Below are 20270 nucleotides of genomic sequence, written 5' to 3'. Positions count from 1 at the left end.
CAGAATCCCCTTTGCTATAAATGTCTGAATAGAGTGTAACACAAAGGACATTTTGCATGGGATTCAGAAGGTGGAGGTGAAGGCAGCCATTTTGTTTTTATGCCTGAAAAGGCTGGGCAGGGGCACCAGATTCCGCTGCAGTGCATGTGCTTTGTCAGTTATCTGCTGACTTTCCTTGGTTGTTGTGAGGCAACCTTCCCTCAGATTCTCTCACACTTTCACTGGCTCCTGGGCCAAGTACATGTTTAGCTTCATGACAAAGGGTGCCATCTTTCCTTCTGCAGGAAGGAGTTGACATGGTCTGGAGATGGTTAGAGACAGACCAGGTTCCAGTCCATCCTCAGAGGTCAGGTTCATGTTTTTACTTTCATATATATATATATATATATATATATATATATATATACACACACACACACACACACACACACACGTATACATATGTATATACATACATACTCATTAACCAGCTTTCAAAATCGCATAGATCTAATTCTTGTAATAAATCTCTTAGTGTGTGTGTATGTGTGTGTGTGTGCACGCGCATGCACGCACAGACACCTTTGATCGATTGAGCCTTTCTCTGATTGGACCCCAGCTGATACACAATATTATCACTAGTCTTTTTCATTACACAGTTAATGTTTAAGTCAGTATGGTTTAAGTTTAAATTTAAGCCAGATGGAATTTGGTTTCTGTCACTTGCCACTAAAAAATGATTAATGTGCAGGATTATCATATCTTGACTAAGCAACTTGATATCCTGAGGGCAAGATCTGTGCTTCGCTTCTCCTTAAATCCCCAACATGCAGCAAATGCCAGATACATAGTAGGCACTCGACAGACACATGCTGAATGAACTAACAAAAGGCCACAGAATAAAAATGTTCTCCAGGGGACCCAGAATTGAAGCCTCGCACAATGTGAATCATGTGGAAGATGAAAAGCAAGATGAGAGGAACCCCATGCCTCTGCAGAAAGCCATGAAGATCCTGGGTCTGAGGAGCAGCTGGGCCTCCCACCTGGCCGCCTGGAGGAAGGGGCAGCACATGCCTGACATCTCACGTTCACCAAGAGCACAACAGGTGTCCCGGGGCCAGTCAGCCCTCGCACGGAAACGAGCTTCCTGTCATTGCCGACAGGGATTCACTAGATGTACATAACAGAAGTGGCGCAGGAAGGCACTTTTTCAATAGAAAATTTGAAAGCATATCAGGTTCCTAGAAAAGGAAGCTTCTGAGAAAGGTGATTTCACAGTAAGAAACCCCATGAATCATTAAAAGGATTTATATGAGATAAAACATAAATGTGAATCATTCTTTGTGCTTGTCTAGAACATTTTAACAGAGCCTAAGGAAGTAAGTGGTTCATGGGAACCACAAAGACAAAAATTTCTCAACAGAAACCTTCCCAATGGTTTGACTGATATTCAGCATAAGTGAATCAGGCAATGAGCCAATTTATTTCCAAGAAGAAGCCTTCACAGAGAAAAAGATGTGGCAAACACATTGAACACTGAATCAAAATGGCAGAGGGCAGGCTAATCATGACCCCCAAAGATATCCAAGATCTAATCCTGGAACCTGTGAATGTTACCTTATATAGAGAAAGCACATTTGAAGATGTGATTAAATTAAGGCTGTTGAGATGGGAAGTGTGTCCTGGATTATCCAAGTGGACCCTAAATGCAATCAAAAGTGTACTTGTAAGAAGAAACAAGACGTAGATTTGACCATGGAGGAGATGGTGATGTAAAGAAGAAGTCAAGAGATATTTGAAGATTCTGGCCTTGACAATGAAGTAAGGGGTCATGAGTCAAGAAATGCTATTCTAGAAGGTAGAAAAAAACATAAGGAAAAGGATTCTTCCTGGAGCCTCTGCTGGTGGTGGAGTGGATGGGGGCACATGGTCCTGCCAACACCTTTGTTTTACCCTCTTAAAACCTATGTTGTACTTATACCCTCCCCACCCCCGAGAAATGTAAGAGAACAAAGTGTACCATTTTAAGTCATCATGTTTGTGATGATTGGCTACAGCAACCATAGGAACCTCATGTTAGGGACCTAGCCCCAGAGCCACAGCTTGCTGGATGTAGAAAAGAGGGAACAGTGCTGAACATGGGCCTACTGTAAGCAGGATGCTGCAAAGACCAAAGACTTACAGAGAAGACTCCAAGCTGGCTTCACACCCCAAAGGGTACCCTTCTGAGATATAGAATAATCGGCAGTCCCCCATCCCTGCCCCAGAAGAAACCTCTTTTCTCTACATCAAGCATAAGAAAAATGCTTGATGGATTTCCTGGATCCACAACCATCTACTCTCCTAAATTTTTTTCTGATAACCTTGGTATCTGTCCCATTTACTCATCCCTTCCTTTCATCTCTATGCTTGGCTCCTTCTAATCGATATTTCACTTAGCCTGAAGGTTTCTTTTCCTGGTTTGACTTTGGTATACTGTCTTTAGGGTTCTACCGGTTCAATGTCTCATATCCCATTGGCCTGAGCAGCTCCTCTTCCATATTCAACCCTGGTTCATGAAATCCCATCTGGAATTCAGCTCACCTTAGTTTTTTATGAAGAAGGTGTAGTGGAACAGAAAAAAACACTGGCTCTGGAGCCAGAGAAAGACAAGATTTTGGAAGCTGGCTCCACCTCTTGCTGATGTGGATCCTTAGCTTCTTCAAAGCTTATTTTTCTAACCTATAAACTGGAGATAATACTTTCTTCATTAGGTTGCTGTGAAGATTAGAGATAATGTATAGAAATTGAGTATCCTTCTCAACACATATTAAATGCTCAATAAAAATCTGTTATTATAATCATAAATCAAGTAAGTGGTTACTATTATACTTTCAGTTGAGAGTGTCTTTCCTGTGACTGTGGTCTCTGCAACACAGCCCCTCCCCTGAATCTACCTCCCCTAAGTGGCAGTCTCCTCTTAGGCAACTTGAGTACAATCCTTTTTTTTCCCCTGCTAGGAGAAGCCCAAGCTCTGTATTAGTGAATCATAATAGAAGTAAAAATCCAATTCAGGTTTCTTGTCTGACCATCTGGGTTTCTAAGAGGACAGAATGTGAAGTCAGACATTCTGGATTCAAATCCTAGTTCTGTTCCTACTTTCTAGTTACGGTACCTTGGACACATTATTTATCTTCTTTGTGCTTCAGATATCCCATTGTGAAATGGAGATAATAATAGTGACCAGCAACATAATAGAAAATTGTGGGAAGCAGTTGAACAGACACTTCAAAAGATAATATATGCAAACGGCACAAAAAGTAAAGAAAAATACTCACATCATCGATCATCAGTTCAAAACACAATGAAATACCACTACATACTCAGCAGAATAGCTAAATGAATATGACTAAGTTTTGGTGGAAAATGGGAACAATTGAGATTCCTCTACACTGCAAATGAGTACACGACCATCCTGAGACCTGGCAAGAGGGTTCATTCTAGACCTGGTCTTACCTTACCTCATAAAGTAAGGAGCCCATGGAGCCAAATGAACATGGCAGCTAAGAACAGATGCTCCTCCTTCCCTGGACTATAGAACAAAACCAGGACTCCAGAATGTCCTGTCTAATTAGGCCTCTTCCCTAGACCTATTTTTTAAAAGCAGATGACATTGCTGGTATGTGTAAATCTTAGTCCAAGGGGTGGCCAAAGAAGGGTGGCATGGACAGAGCCTTCATATGCATATTTGGCTGGTTGCAGTGTAAGACATAAAAAAGAGTGGAAAAGAAGAAAAGCCAGTCCTGCACTGGGGTAGAAAGGATGGCTGTCCCCATGCTGTGCTGCCACTGACAATAACTAGCACAATCACCATGAACAATGGTTTGATAGGATCTACTAAAGCTGAACATAAATATACCACACAACCCAGCAATCTCACTAGATATATAACCAATAAAAGTAAATATCACACTTTGGGAGGCCAAGGCTGGCAGATCACTTGAGGTCAGGAATTTGAGACCATCCTGGCCAACATGGTAAAACCTTGTCTCTGCTAAAAATACAAAAATTAGCTGGGTGTGGTGGCGGGTGCCTGTAATCCGAGCTACTTGGGAGACTGAGACAGGAGAATCACTGGATCCCAGAAGGCAGAAGTTGCAGTGAGCCAAAATCATGCCAAGATCTGGGTAACAGAGCAAGGCTCCATCTCAAAAAACCAACTAACTAACTAACTAACTAACTAACTAACTAACTAATTTGTTTTATTCATGTGTAATACACACACACACATACTGTTAGAGTAGTACTATTTATTATAGCCCAAAACTAGAAACAACCCAAATTTTTTTCAACATTGAAGTGCACAAATTGCAGTATAATTATACAATGAAATACTAACAGCAATGAAAATGACTGAACTGCGACACACAACAATGTAGATAAGCCTCACAAATATACTATTGAGCCTAAGAAGTCAGATATAAATGAAAACATCCCACGTGATTATATGCATATAAAGTTTAAAAACAGGCAAAACTAATCTGTGTTGACAGGAGTTAGGATAGTGATTAACTTTAGGGTGGTAGGGGGTGCCTCTAGGGTGCTGACAGTACTCTAGTTCTTGATGTGGAGTACAGTTACATAAGCATGTTCAATTCATAAAAACTCATTGAAATGTACATTTATAATTTATGCTTGGTGTCATGAGACAGAGTAGTCATATATTCTAGGAAGAATATATTCAATGGGAAGGGAGCTCAGGGACTCTCACTTCACCTCAGCATGTGAACCAATTGCCCGTGAATGTCTACCCAGAATCTACAGAAGGATCTGCACCCTTTCTATGTGCTTCTGTTGTTATGTGTATTCTTTCATAGTGATTGTCAGCTTCCATAGGTGTCTCCCTCAATGTACCATAGGCCACTTGAGGGCAGAGACTGTGTCTTTTATTTCTAACGTCCCCTTGATTAGCACTGTATCTGACAAGTGAATGGTTTTCAGTAACTCTGAATCAAAGAATGAATTCCTGACCTATAAGAAACATGTAATACATGCTAATCCCATCCCTACCCATCTCTTTCTCTCCTCATATTTTTTTCTCTTTCTCTCTTCCTCCAGTTCTTCCTTCCAGCCAGGGGAACCTCTATTAGACAGCAGCTTTCGAGTCTCTTTTGATAAGAACCGTTATTAAGAGTCTAAACTGAAACAGTGACCAGGTCCACCTCAAAGTGTACCCAAAGTACATACCATGATTTACTCTCTAATTAGACAAAAGTTTCCATTGAAGAAACTCACTGATTTGTTGCTTAAGCAGCAAGCACCTGCAGTTAATGGGGTCTTTTAGGATGGGTGGGTATAGTTTCCAGAGAATCATCCATGTTATCTGAAGTGGAAGATCCACAAATTCAACAGCTGATAACCACACAATGCACTTCATCTAAGGACAAACAAATACAACTAAGGCACTTTACAGGCTGTCATGAATGACCCACAAAATGCCCCCAACAAGGGAAGGAGGGTCCTGAAAGAGGAGCTCAGTATCGGATGAGCACTTGCTTATAGTGCACAAGTACTACTCTACAATTCTTTGCACATGGCATATTAAACATTAAGGTGTAATTGGCTGAAAACAGCATTAAGCTCTAGGATTTTTTTTCTATACAAATACCCATATGTGCAAAATGATATATGAAAAAAAGTTCACAGAATCATTATTTGGAATAGGGAAAATTAGAATCAATTGAAATGCTTATTGTTAATAGAATGTTCAAATTATGGTACTGCCATTTTATCAAGTAATATGTAGCTGTTAAAAGAGCATAGGATGTCTCTATATGTATTGGCATGGAACTATATGAAATATCCAAAGAGAAAACACTGCAGAACTATAAGTAATTTCCAATTATATGAAATTTTTAAATACAGAAATATGTTTATAAAATGCATAGAAAAACATCTGGAAAGATTTATACCAAAAAGTTGACGGCAGTTATATCAGAGAGGAAGAGTTAGAGAAACGAGAAAGAGCCAGGAATGGAAGGAATGACATTTTGCTTTTTCTTATTTCTATTTCTGATTTGCTTAAATCTTTTATAATGAGCTTATACTGCATGATAATGCTTAAAATCTTTAAGGTATTAGATTCTTTTAGAAATGAGTTTAAAATAATCTCCATTGCTTACCTTGAGTATTTATTCCATATTCCCATGTATCAACCATTTCTCTAACTGTAAAATAGTGGTAATAATTACTACTTTGTGGTGTGGTAGCAGGAGATGATCTATGTAAAGCTTTCATCCCAATCCCTTATACTAATAAAATTTATTTGTACAAGTTGATTATTGCTGTTTGTAATAAAGTATGCCAAAAATCAGTAGTTTAAAACAATGACCATTTATTATCGCTCATGTAACTATAACTTCGCTGGAGGTCAGCTGGTGTGAACTGGGTTTATCTGGGCTGCTGTCTTAAGTTTGGCTGTGCTCTACACACCCACATCCTCCTTGGATCAACGTGATTATCAGAGCATGTCCTTATGGTGACAGCAGAAGCACAGATAAGGCAAACATGCAAAGTCTGTTAAAGAATAGGTTTAGAACTGACAAACTGTAATTTATACCTCATACTATTGGCCAAATATGTCACAAGATCTATCTCACAGCAAAGGGATATAGAAATACACTTCACTAAGAGTGACCAACCATCTCAGGTTGCCTGGGACTGGGGGGCTTCCAGAATGCAGAAACTTCCATAGTAAAACCAGGAAAGTCCTTGGGTAAATCTGGACTGGTTGGCCACTCAACATCTCTCTCTATTTAGTGAGATGAATTTCAAAGTTATCCAGCAACAAGTATGGAAAGGGATGGGATCAAGACTCAAGACCAACGATGCTATCCACCACACCTTTAATACTGTCATAATCTCAGCAACTAGAAAAACAGGCAAATAGCAGGTGGTCAAAATTAATTTTGGTAGATTGATTTTAAGTTGGTCGAACAATATCAGATCCCCCCAAACTCTCCATCAACAGAATATTTCCCAGAATAAACTCCTCAAATAAAAGGGTATTAAAGATGTTTCTATAGTAAAGGGGTGTAGCATTAGACAGGTGATTAGGATAAATTATTAAAGAAGCTTAAGACTCTTTCAAACCTAATTCTAACTTCATTTGACAGACAATAAGATCGGTCTCTCCAAGACCTGTGAAAATTGCTAATATCAATCTCTTTTCCTTCGAGGGAGAACATTTTGCTTGTAACAGACTCTTACCAGGGGCAGGTTGCCTGACTTCTAATCATTTGCTTGTATATGATCATGAATATTTATTTAACCCCCTTAGCTTTACTAATCCTTTTCAAACGCAGGGACCCGTTGTGGGTGTTTGTTCCCAGAGGTTAAATCCACAGAGCCAGGGGGAGCTCCACTCCGTCTGTTGTTTCCCTATACCCACCACTTTCCTCTTCCTGTCTAGACTATACATTTCTCCTCTGAAGACAGATCTTTATGGATAAGATCAATGCACAGACACGAATCACAAAGATTTCTCTTAATTTACAACCGTTTTCTTTATCTGAAATGCATCAGAGAAGAAAGCCTATTAAAGCCTGCAAGTGTTAGGGTTGTTTAATTAAGAAAAAAGAATAATAAAGAAAAGCAGGAATCTAGACATCCCATAATGGGAATGGGCAGCTAAAATATAATACTTTGGGTTCATTTTCATATGAACTTGGATAATAAAGCAAATAAACATTAACATGCTAATGAAAACACGCTCAAATGAGAGAGCCAATGGGTCTCTTTTTTTGACAGAGACTGTCAAAAAAAAGTCTGAGGGTCAAAATGGCAGATAGTTTCAAAACTTTCAGAAAAATCAATTAGAGCGTGAGTGACCTCTGGGACAAGTATCTGGATACTAACCACTTTACAAATTCCAATCCAGGTGCGAGTAACAAATGAATTAAACTGCTTAGGGCTCTATCAATAATCAGGAACGTATAATTAGTTTAGATAGATTACCTTAAATTTTAATCAATAATTTTAAAGGGACCCAGTAATCAGTTTCATTACACTCTACCCAGATCAAGTGGGATCAACTAACTAAAATATAAAGGACTTTTCAGCTGCCCACCTTCCCTCACAAATGGGTACTCTCCCAACGGACTCTGTGACATTTATACGGCCTGTAATTCTGAACACATCATCTGCTTTAGGAGACCTAGCAGCAATTCCATGTGAAGACTTAAGATCTTGTTAATCACTTGGGCCTGATAGAAACTGACAATGTCTTTGCCTTGCCTGAGATTCCAGCACAGCTGAGCACCCAGGAGATTCCCAGTTGACAAATAGTGAGGGCAAAGAGCAAGCCGGTCCACAGGTTGAGCTTCCCCCGGGTCCTTCTTTTGATCTACTGGCTTCCCAGCCCATAGTTTAATTTGATGAGGCAGGTGTTCAAGAAGCACATCATTGCAGATGTCAAAGGCATGAGGTAAATAAGAATCTGCAGTGTTGCTACCCTCAGCCTTTCTCTAAGTGATCTCAGAGGGCATTATGATTATAACGTTAAACCAGGAAACCCAGTTTGGGGGCAGCTTATCAGTTAACCATGACATTCCATGAAAAGGGTGGACCAACCAACATTTTATTAGAACAGGCTGACTAATAAACAGGGAAGAGATAAGACAAAGTGACACTGTTTCCCTGGCTTTTCAAATTGTCCAGGGAATAAAAGAAATTGCAGAGCAAATATCCATCCTGAATTAAAAGCTACTCAGGGGATGAGAAACAAAGAAAACCTATTATGCCATAGAAAGGGTCTCCAGAGACCTAGAGCAATTTTTTTAAATATGAGCCACTGATTAATGACTTGGGCTACAAGGGAATGCAGAGGGAGTTCAAGACTTGTAATTTAATTTCCTTCTGGGAGTAGCAAGTCCAGAAGGAGAGGAAACCGCCTTACTAATTAGTATTAGAAGATTGGGGTTAAAGGAAAAAAAGAGGAAATAAAGTTGAGTTCAGGAATCTTATGGAGATAATGGCAGGTCAAATAACAGTCTTCATAGAGCTGAGAGTGATAACTAACAGTTACTGAGTGCTTACCATAGGCCAAGAACTTCCAAGTGAATTCTGTTCTGTAGTGCACCTACTACCACATATTTCATCAATTCTGAAACAAAAACACACATACACACAGATTTTAGACATACATATCATTTTCTATACATCATGACTTTATCCATACATATTTTTATATAAGATTGATGTCACCGTATAATCACTATGGGCCAAAGGGCAGACATGATGTAATTCTGTCATTGTCTATGAATGCACAAACTCATATTCCTGTCACTTCAGTTGACTTATGCACATCATTGGCACTCTATATGCCGAGTTTAATTGCTGTTTAAAACTATTTCACACTGTCCTCAGTATTTAAACTAAAGATGTTTTGACAAGCATAAGAACCGAGCAAAGATGTGACTTTAAATTTGGTATTAGTAAAGCAAGTACTCATTATAAGAAATAAATTTCATCTTTTTTTCCAAAGCAACAACCAAACGCTTTATGGGACACTAAAAAATGAAAGCATCAATAAATAAATGAAGTTGTGCTTCATTTTGTTCTTTAGATATATGTAAAATAATTGTCTATTACATGACAAGCAATTCAAGTAAAGGCAGGGATATATGCAAAATCATTGTCTATTTCATGCCAAGCAATGCAAGTGAGGGCAGGGAAAATTGCCAAGTCCCCAGGAATGATTATCATCATTAATGACACTTCCAAACTGAGAGAGACTGATTTGACTAATTTGTACATGAGCCTGATTTGACTGACTTGTACATCATTAGCAGTGTGATGTTTTGTTTTCTTCTTACTGATACATAAAATAATGGTGCTTCTCCTCTCTGGTGACACTTAGATTCTTTAAATTAGGGTACTGCCTCATCTTTTTTCTTTTCAGATGAGAAAATCAAGGCAAAGGTAAGTTACTTGTCCCAAAACCCACAGAAAGTGAACTTTTTAGAGACATTTAAAATTAGTTCAGTCTGATTGCAGAACCTATGATTTTAATCAATATGATAAACTATTTTCCAAATGCGGAAAGAAAGTTGGCATAATCTTTTGAAAAATTAAGTAAGAGCATGGCATTTCTCTTTCCAATACATTTTCATCTCACGCCAAGTAAAAGTTGAAGTTCTTACAAGGGCTTACTGGGCCTTGCAAGACCTGCAGTCCCCTTCCCGCCTGTTTGCCACTACCTCTCAACCTCATCTTCTTCTATTTCCCTTCACTCGCTCTACTCCAGTCCTACTGACTCCTTGCCTTCCCCATGCCATGCTAGCAAGTTCAGTCCTACTTCAAATATACTCCCACCTCAGGGCCTTTGCACTTGTTATTCTCACTACTGGGAACACTTCCCCACCACGTCTTCACTTGGTCACTTTCTCATTCCTTCATTGTTTGTTCAAATGTCAGGGAGGCCCTTCCTGACCTATAAAAAAATAGCAGAACTCTGCTCCATCTCATACCCTGTCTATTCCCTTTAACATGTTTCATTTTCTCCATAGCATATTACTATATGAAACATTATATATATGACTTTGTTCATTTTCTTGTTGATTGCAACATGTAAGTAAGCTTCAGAAGACAGGACCTTTGTTTTATACATTTCTGTATCTGTATAGACAGTAGGCACTCGATAAGTGAATGAAGAAAATGAATGCATCTTCTTCTGACAAGGTCATTCCATTGTCTTTCCCTTCTGTTTTATTGTCAGTTCAGAAAATTATGCAAATTGGAATTATGGATTATTACTGCTTGTAAATGAGTAATGCTCTTTTTCATCCCATTTGAGAGATTAAAAAGGGTTGACATTCTTATGATAGAGTGTTTCAAAATGCAGATTCCAGAGCTAGACTACCTGGATTTTAATGCTGGCTCTACCATTTGCCTATGCAATGTCACAAAAGTTACTCAACTCCTCTGAGTCCTCATTTCCTCATCTGTAAGACTGGGATAATAATAGTGTAGGACTTACATCTGAGAATTCTTATAAGGATTAAATTAAATAATACAGGGATTAACAAGTGCTAAGGATGGATAGATAGATAGAAAGATAGATAGATAGAAAGATAGATAGATAGATAGATAGATAGATAGATAGATAGATAGAGAGACAGAGTCTCACTCTGTCGCCCAGGCTGGAGTGCAGTGGCATGATCTCAGCTCACTGCAACCTCCACCTCCCAGGTTCAAGCGATTCTCCTACCTCAACCTCCTGAGTAGCTGGGATTACAGGCGCCCGCCACCACGCCCTGCTAAATTTTTGTATTTTCAGTAGAGACGGGGTTTCACGGTGTTAGCCAGGATGGTCTCGAGTTCCTGACCTCGTGATCTGCCTGCCTTGGCCTCCCAACGTGCTGGGATTACAGGCGTGAGCCACCGCGCCCGACCAAAAAAATAATTATTTTTATTGGCAAATTATTTCCAACCTACTTAATAGGAACCATTAAAAGCAAGATGGTTCTCAATGGGGGCAATTCTTCCTCCAAATAAGATATTTTCAATGCTAGAGACATTTTGATTATCACAGTTAGGGAGGGGGTGCAGGATGTTCCTATTATCTAATGGGTAAGAAGACAGGGATGCAGCTAAATATTCTGTAATGCACAAGGGGGTCCTCCACAACAAAGCATTATCAAGCCCAATGTCAATAATGTCATTAATGAGAAATCCAGGTAGAGAGTATTTGTTTCAACATACTTCACCCTTCAGTATTCCAGAATAAGTAAGACATGCAAAGGGGAAACGTTTTTGTAAACCACCTCCACTCCATCTGTCATGTTTTGAAATCAGCTTAAATATGAAAATTCATGCTCATATTACCCTTCTCCAGAGGCCTGGCCTTAAATCTCTCCATACTATTTTCTTTTATGATTCAACCCAAAAGAGATTCAGATTCAGGTGTTGCTGTCCAGACCTCAGGATTCCCAGGCAATTGTCCTTGAAGATTCTCATGTTGACCTTTTCAGTTCTGCATCAGTCCACTAGAGGGTAGAGAAACACTATCAATCATTCAGCACTTGGGTACCTGACAGGTTTCAGTAATATAAATCTTAATAAAATGCTAAATTATTTCTGGCTTATAAAATAAAAACTGCCCAGAACAGCTTTATTAAACACCTCTATATGTACACAGTTTTAGAGGCTGATTCAAGTATTTTACTCTGTCATCACCCTCAAACTCTGAAGTATAGTAGTAATTTAAATCAGTATTATATGTTAAATGGAGGCCTAATAAATGGCCATTGATGATCTTATGACTATTATGATGCTGTTATGATAATATTATGATAATATATTATGACTATATTGGTAAAGCTCTTCTTTGATGAAGATTTAATCATGCTGTGAATTAAATCATATCAAATTGATTTAAATGATTCTCCCCACTAGGAATTAAGCAAAAATTGAGAGTGAATTGAAATCTAAAAATGAACTCCAATATGGAATAAATAGCATTATCTTGTTGAACCTTGAACCAAACACAGTGCAAAGTATAAATGCTTATTGTCTTGTCAATACTGCATTAGGATGAACCTGAATGACTAAACAAATTACAGCTTCATCACCAACTATCTAGATGTATCTCAATCCCACACACTCGGGTTTGAAATAGAGGCACTGTATTAGTCTGTTTTCAAGTTGCTGATAAAAACATACCGGAGACTGAGCAATTTACAAAAGAAAGAGGTTTAATTGACTTACAGTTCCACAGCGCTAGGGAGGCCTCACAATCATGGCAGAAGGCAAAGAGGAGTAAGTCATGTCTTACATGAATGGCAGCAGGCAAAGAGAGAGAGAGAGAGAGAGCTTGTGCAGCGCAACTCCCATTTTTAAAACCATCAGATCTCATGAGCCTTATTCACTATCAAGAGAAAAGTATGTGAAAGACCTGCTTTTCTCATGATAGTGATGATTCAATGATTCCATTACCTCCCACTGGGTCCCTCCCACAACAGGTGGGAATTTGAGATGAGATTTGGGTGAGGACATAACCAAACCACATCATTCTGCCCCTGGACCCTCTAAAATCTCATGTACTCACATTTCTAAGCGAATCATGGCTTCCCAGCAGTCTCCCTAAGTCTTAATTCATTTTAGCATTAACTAAAAAGTCCACAGTCCAGAGTCTCATCCAAGTCAAGGCAAGCTCCTTCTGCCTATAAGCTTGTAAAATCAAAAGCAAGTTAGTTACTTCTTAGATACAATGGGGGTACAGGCATTGGGTAGATACAGCTACTCCAAATGGGAAAAATCGGGCAAAACAAACGGGCTAAAGGCCCCAGGCAAGTCTGAAATCCAACAGGGCAGTCAAATCTTCTCCAAAATGATCTCCTTTGACTCCATGTCTCACATCCAGGTCATACTGATGCAAGAGGTGGGTTCCATGGTCTTGGGTAGCTCTGCACCTATGGCTTTAAACAGTAAAGCCTCCCACCTGGCTGCTTTCATGGGCTGACATTGAGTGTCTACAGCTTTTCCAGGCACATGATGCAAACATCAGCAGATCTACCATTCTGGGGTCTGGAGGAAAGTGGCCCTCTTCTCACAGCTCCACTAGGCAGTGCCCCAGTGGGGACTCTGTGTGGGGGTGCCCACCCCACATTTCCCTTCTGCATTGTGCTAGCAGAGGTTTTCCATGAGTGCCCTGCCCCTGCAGCAAACTTCTGCCTGGACATCCAGGTGTTTCTGTACATCCTCTGAAACCTAGATGGAGGTTCCCAAACCTGAATATTTAACTTCTGTGCACCCACAGGCTCAACACCACGTGGAAGCTGCCAAGACTTGGGCTTGCACCCTCTGAAGCCATAGCCTGAGCTGTACCTTGGCCCTATTTAGTCACAGCTAGAGTGGCTGGGACACAGGGCACTGAGTCTCTAGCCTGCACACAGCACAGAAACCCTGGACCTAGCCCACATAACTACTTTTTCTTCCTACGCCATTGGGCCTGTTATGGGAGGGACTGCCATGAAGACATCTGACATGTCCTGGAGACATTTTCCTCATTGTTTTGGGGATTAACATTCAGCTCCTTGTTACTTATGCAAATTTCTGAAGTTGGCTTGAATTTCTCCTTAAAAAATGGGATTTTATTTTCTGTCACATTGTCAGGCTGCAAATTTTCCAAACTTTCATGCTCTGTTTTCCTTTTAAAACTGAATGCCTTTAGCAGCACCCAAGTCATCTCTTGAATGCTTTGCTGCTTAGAAATTTCTTCCACTAAATACCCTAAATCATCTTTCAAGTTCAAAGTTCCACAAATTGCTAGGGCAGGGGCAAAATGCCACCAGTCTCTTTGCTAAAACATAACAAGAGTCACCTTTGCTCCAGTTTCCAACGAGATCATCTCCTTCTGAGACCACCTCAACCTGGATTTCTTTGTCCATATCATTATCAGCATTTTGGCCAAAGCCACTCAACAAGTCTCTAGGGAGTTCCCAACTTTTCCACATTTTCCTATCTACTTCTGAGCCCTCCAAACTGTTCCAACCTCTGCCTGTTACCCAGTTTCAAAGTCACTTCCACATTTTGGGGTATCTTTCCATTAATGTTCCACTCTACTGGTACCAATTTATTGTATTAGTCTTCATTCACATTGCCGATAAAGACATACCTGAGACTGGACAATTTACAAAAGAAAGAGGTTTAATTGACTTACAGTTCCACATGGCTGGGGAGGCCTCACAATCGTGGCGACAGGCAAGGAGGTGCAAGTCATGTCTTACATGGATGGCAGCAGGCAAAGAGAGAGAGAGAGCTTGAGCAGGAAAACTCTCATTTTTAAAACCATCAGATCTCATGAACTTATTCACTGTCACAAGAACAGCATGGGAAAGACCTGTCCCCATGATTCAATTACCTCCCACCAGGTCCCTCCTACAACTCATGGGAATTTGAGATGGGATTTGAGTGGGGACACAGCCAAACCATATGAGGCATTAATAAAAAGTTAAAGGAAACTTCGGAGGAATAAGAGTAAAGAAGTGAAGAACAAAATGGCCAGCTATTTTCACTTTCAACTAAAAATTAATGAAAGTGCAGATACTAATACTACAGAAGTGATCCCTATACTTAATTCTTGACATATTCCAAGTTATCCATAATTATCTCTAAAGATATTGCAAAATTCTGTTCAAAAATTATTTTATTTTTCTTTGACTTACACACACATGCACACATCACCACAAATAAACAAAAAGACTATGTGAATATTTTGACACAGAGCTGTCAAACTGAATGATGCTGTCAATTAGTACATGAGAGTAGGAATCAATGACTAAGAAATGTTGAAGCATTACACCAGAAAACATCAGATATTGAGAGACAGCAAAGAATCGTGGTTAACTGTTAAAATCTGGTATTAGACTATCTGTGTTTGAAAATTGCCTCTACAAGTTAATAATTTTGAACTCTGGGAAAATAATTTTACATCTCTTTGTTGTAACTTAAAATAGCATAAATGTCTTAGTATACATGAGTGCATATAGGTATAGCACTTAGCACAGTGCTTGGCACATGTTAACTCTCTATATAAGTGTTTTCTATGAGAATTATAATTTCCTTTAATAGATAAACCAAGAGATAATATATAAATATTGTCTCTTTTATTGGACATGCCCTTTCTTTCTAAAGTATCATTAAATCATTTTATTTTTCAAGAAAAGCAACAGACTGAACATGTTGGACTTCATGGAACTTGAGAAATATGAAAAACTTGGCTCAGTTTCTGAGCCATCCCATCACAATGATCACAACAGAGGCAGTTCTCATGCTTTTCTTTGCCTTTTCTTTCCATTCCCCATATGCCCACTTCACGTTTCTTTAAACGTAAGCAACAGGTGCAACGCGGGAGGGAGTAGAAGTAATCATTCTTTATTCTTTTTCCATTTAGCCACCAACACTCAGACAAGGCATGAGGATAATCATAGTGTATAACAGGGGAAAAAAGGCTCTTAAAACCATTCTGAGGCACCCTTTGGAAAGGTCAAGTGAATTAATGGGAACAAAATTTTTTCCATTTAGCAGGTTCTAGAAAGTTTCACCAGATGACTATGATTTTGGTTTTCTTCTTGTAATAACTGGTTATCATTAACTTGTGATGAGACCAGATGCAAAAGCAAGTGGGAAATCTAAAGACAGAAATAATGAGGGCAAATTCAGAATCAAAATTTTGTCATCATATCAGCCCTGAAACAAACAGTTAATGCCTTGATCTGCTACCATGGAAACAGACCTTTATGTCAGGGTGACATGGGTTCCAGGGGCGTAGAGCACACCTCACTTTGCACTTCATTCAACTTCAATCGATTGCATTTTATTCAGAAAAAAAAAAAAATCCTTATTTTGACAAGTCAGTTTCAAATCCTAACAGGTCCAAAATGTCAGATGTTCGATGTATTAAGGCGAAATTCTATTTAGAAAATCACTAACCCATGTCACGATCAGCGTTATGTCACATCAGTGCATTATTTCATGATAGCAGGACTGAGTTGCTTAGAAATGAAAAATTAAAATATGCATGAAACTAAAACTAGGCACTACAAAGTTTGTATTAATATCATTCTCTTTTATCTCCTTGTCTTAAAATCGAGCACGACAGGGTCTCACTAGTTTAAAAAATGGCTGTAAATGTTTCTTTACTTCACAGAGCATAATTGTGAAATAAACCCTTGCTTTGCCATTTATTGTATAACTTTGGCCTAAATCTCAAATTCTTTATTCCTCTGTTTTCTCACTTATAAAGTAAGGACAATAATAGTTCCTACCTCATAGGATACTTATGTTCCTACCTCATAGGATCCTCACAGAATTAAATGAAATAATATACACAAAACCCTTAGTGCCTGGCACATTGCAAGCACTATCTATAAAGATGTTTGCTATAATAAAACCAATTATTTCATTATAATTATTTGATGACAGAAAGTTTGATCTTGCCTTGAGATGCTTAGTTTTTATTTTAATTAATTTGAAAACACCTGTTTGTAGTGTTCTAAGCACTAAAATATTACACTTATTATATGTAGTGGCTAAACAAGGGAACAGAATGTCAAAAGAAGAGAAAAGTTAACTCAAGAGAATTTTCTATTTTCCATCATTTTTGTCTTTTAGGCTGTGTGCAAAACCTTTTGCTACATCCATTCACAGTTCATGACAAGCCCTAATGAATGGATGAATTAATGAACGATGAACAGAACAGTTTTCTGACCAACCAGCAGCCAGACCCATTCATTCTAATTATGGGACTGGATTGGAAATTACTTAGCAACCAGTTGAGTAAATGATGGAGAAGACTCTTCAGAGCAGTTTTATAATTATCATCAAGCAAGCGTCATGACAGCCCTTCTCCTGACCATGTTTCCTGAGCTCTGCTTATCTGCAAGTCATCAGAATAAATAAGTCCAATTAAGGAAAACGGTGGCACATATTCCCTAGATCATGGATGCCCAGAAAGGTATGGCCTCGAAGTCCTTGAAAGAATGTCTGACAGTCTCTGGCTCATACGAAAACAAATACATCATTACATAATGAAATAAATATCATATTGTAAATCTTCACCAGAACATAGAGTTGGTGTCTTGGGCAAGTATATCTAATTTCTGGGTAGGAATGCCAATTGAATAATATTTCTTCTTTATGCCACCCTGACATTGTTCTGGGTTGGTTCTAACATCTCTGTATAATCTTCTAAAAGTTTATAGTCAGAAGGATCTGAAAAACTGAGTTCATTCTCCCAGCGGTCTTCCTTATATGTGGTCACAGGCTACAGCATAAACATTTCCAGTGGTAAATTTCAACTCCATAAAAGGCAGTTTATTTGCTCCATATTCATTTATTAAGCACCTACTAAGTAATATATATTGGGTTTTGTATTAGGAATACCAAATTAAATAAAGCTAAGTCCTTTCAAGAGGCATATTATCTACTGGGAAGAGAGAAATGTGCATAAAAACAGAATCACATGAGATATGTCTATAGGAGTAAGCACAGAGTGCTATGTCAGTATCTAATAATAGAATTGTTCACATTTCTTTCATGTCAGGTACTGTTCTAAAATTCCACATGTATTGACTCTTTCAACCTCATGGCAGTCTTGAAAGTAAATTGAGGTGCTGAGAGGTTAAATCACTTAGAGTCACACAGTAAGTGTTGCAGCCAGTTTAAGAGAAACATATAATCCATCCTGGGACAATTAAGAAGACTTCCTGGAGGAAGGAAGTAGAATATGAGATACCATTTGATAGATGAATATGAGTCAACTAGATCATATGGGAGGAAGGACATCTTGGGCAGAGGGAAAAATGTGTGCCAATATCACTCTTAGACCCAGAAGGAGGGCTCTGCTCTAGGTCTCCGTCAGCCATGGTCTTTTTCATGGTTATGGAATCTATAGTGCCAAGAGGTCATGCCCATACAGCACCCCAATCCCTTCCATTCTAGATTATGCTGTGAAAATCAGGACCCTAGAAGTCCCCCCACACTGACCCCAGGCCCCGTTTCAGGATCTTTCAAGGCTTCTTTTCTACATTCATCCTCCAAAGGGTGGGCCTGGATACTATGTGCTTGCTACTAGGGAATGGCTATTTTTATGGGGTATGGATGGCACTTGGATGTGCAGGTTGGGATGTTCACACACCTATATGCAAACACTTTGTGGTGCAGGATAGAACAAGAGGTAGGAACATAGGAAGAGAAAGCTGTGGGCTGGGTGCTAGGAGCATGCTCCTGTGCTGTAACATTTTGATGTGGGATTCTGAAAAGTCCGAGAATTCAAAAACTAAGCTTGACTTTCCAGGTGGTTATAAAGGTATTTTAGTAAAAGGTGGAGGACAGAACATGGTTTGTATAACAAAGTATCACCTTAATATGTACATTTTAAGAATTTAGAAATATGACCTGTGGCCTTCATTTAAACTCAAGTCTTTGACCTTTCAAATGTTAGAGGTGGACCTGCTGTGTGTGAGGCATGAAAATCAAAAGTGCACCTTGTTTGGAAAACTAAAAGTAGATCAGCAAAGCTTTGGCCTAGAATGTTAAGCAAAGGAAAGGCGGGCAGGGTTCAGAGAAGTGCTTGCCTACCTAGTGGTTTGAACTTACCTCTGAGGGCAGAATTAAGCATCATTAAGGATTTTTTAGCTGAAAAGTAAGCCAGCATTGGGTTTAGTGCACTCACATTCCATGTATCAATCTTCTCTGTTCCCAGAAGAAACATCTGATGTTTTTATTCTCTCTTATGCCCTTTGGCTCTATCTAGATGCAGAAAAAAGAAAGAATTGTGATGTCTGTTATGGCTGTAGGAGTCCAAAGAGCAAAGCGTGGTACAGTTAGAAAAGCAAACATCTGGGAGGGGAAAAATAAAAGAAAAGCAATTCTGGTGTTCTTATCTGGCATACTCAGCTGGAAAGAGCCTGAAATCACAGACAGGGAGAAGTCAGGTAGCCAGTCTGGAGCCCAAGGGCCCACAGACATGAAGGACAGAACAAGGGAATGGATCAGAGCCAGATAAGTCATCAGAGGGCTAATAAGGTAGACTTCACGCACAAGAGGTAGGGGGTTTTTGGAAGGAGGCTTGCTTTGTATCCAAGCCTTGTGACCTTCTCAGGTGCAGCAGAAAACTCTGTTATTAGTTGACTTCCTAGATCAAGGCCAGTCATGCTGGGCATTCGGGTCTGTAAGGCAGGTCTCTCATAGTATAGGCCATGCAAGGCTGCATCTGACCATAATTGACAGACACTGGACAAACAGAATCCTCCTTCAGTAGGTCTCTGTAGTAGATGGCTATCAAATTTTCTTGCCAAAAATAACCTGACTTCTTCATGGGGAATTATCCTTTCACTACTGTACGTCATTTTTGGAAAAACAACATGAGCGAACTCCAACCTCACATCCCACCAACAGGACAGATCTTTGGATTACTGTTTCCGTCCCATCTGCAGTCAGCGGGTAGCGATGTGACCTAATCCCAACCTATCAAACACCCACACTAACACTTTAAACTGTGAGTTGATGAGGCAAGAATATGAGAAGAGTCGGGGTGCAGATTACTTCAGCAGCAGACTCTGGTGTGTCAAGGAACACTGCTGTGATGGTGGCAGAAATGCTGGGGTAAATCTTGACCAGACTGCCCCAGGAGCACGACCGTGGAGGCAGAAGATGCTGCCCACTCTTTTCCGAAGCACAGACCTCCAGCCTCCTGTGGGCGCCCTTCATTTTGTGAAGGGATCCCCAAGTGCTCCCATAGAATCAAC

General features: G+C 39.5%; 1 long non-coding RNA gene across 1 annotated transcript in view; it reads right to left on the bottom strand.

Moving 5' to 3' along the window:
• Positions 1–20068, bottom strand: part of LOC105483760 (uncharacterized) — a 53898-nt gene extending 33830 nt beyond the window's left edge. Inside the window, exons 1-3 of the long non-coding RNA XR_988566.2 lie at positions 13067–20068; positions 11845–12005; positions 9055–9121 (exon numbers count right to left, since the gene is read on the bottom strand). This is a non-coding gene — a long non-coding RNA (uncharacterized lncRNA). The remainder of the gene's footprint in view (positions 1–9054; positions 9122–11844; positions 12006–13066) is intronic.
• Positions 20069–20270: the final 202 nt, after the last annotated feature.

This window comes from Macaca nemestrina, chromosome 10, assembly GCF_043159975.1.
Source record: "Macaca nemestrina isolate mMacNem1 chromosome 10, mMacNem.hap1, whole genome shotgun sequence".
Lineage (NCBI taxonomy): Eukaryota > Metazoa > Chordata > Mammalia > Primates > Cercopithecidae > Macaca > Macaca nemestrina.
Note: the sequence above shows the minus strand (reverse complement) of the source record. Positions and strands in the feature narration are given on the sequence as shown.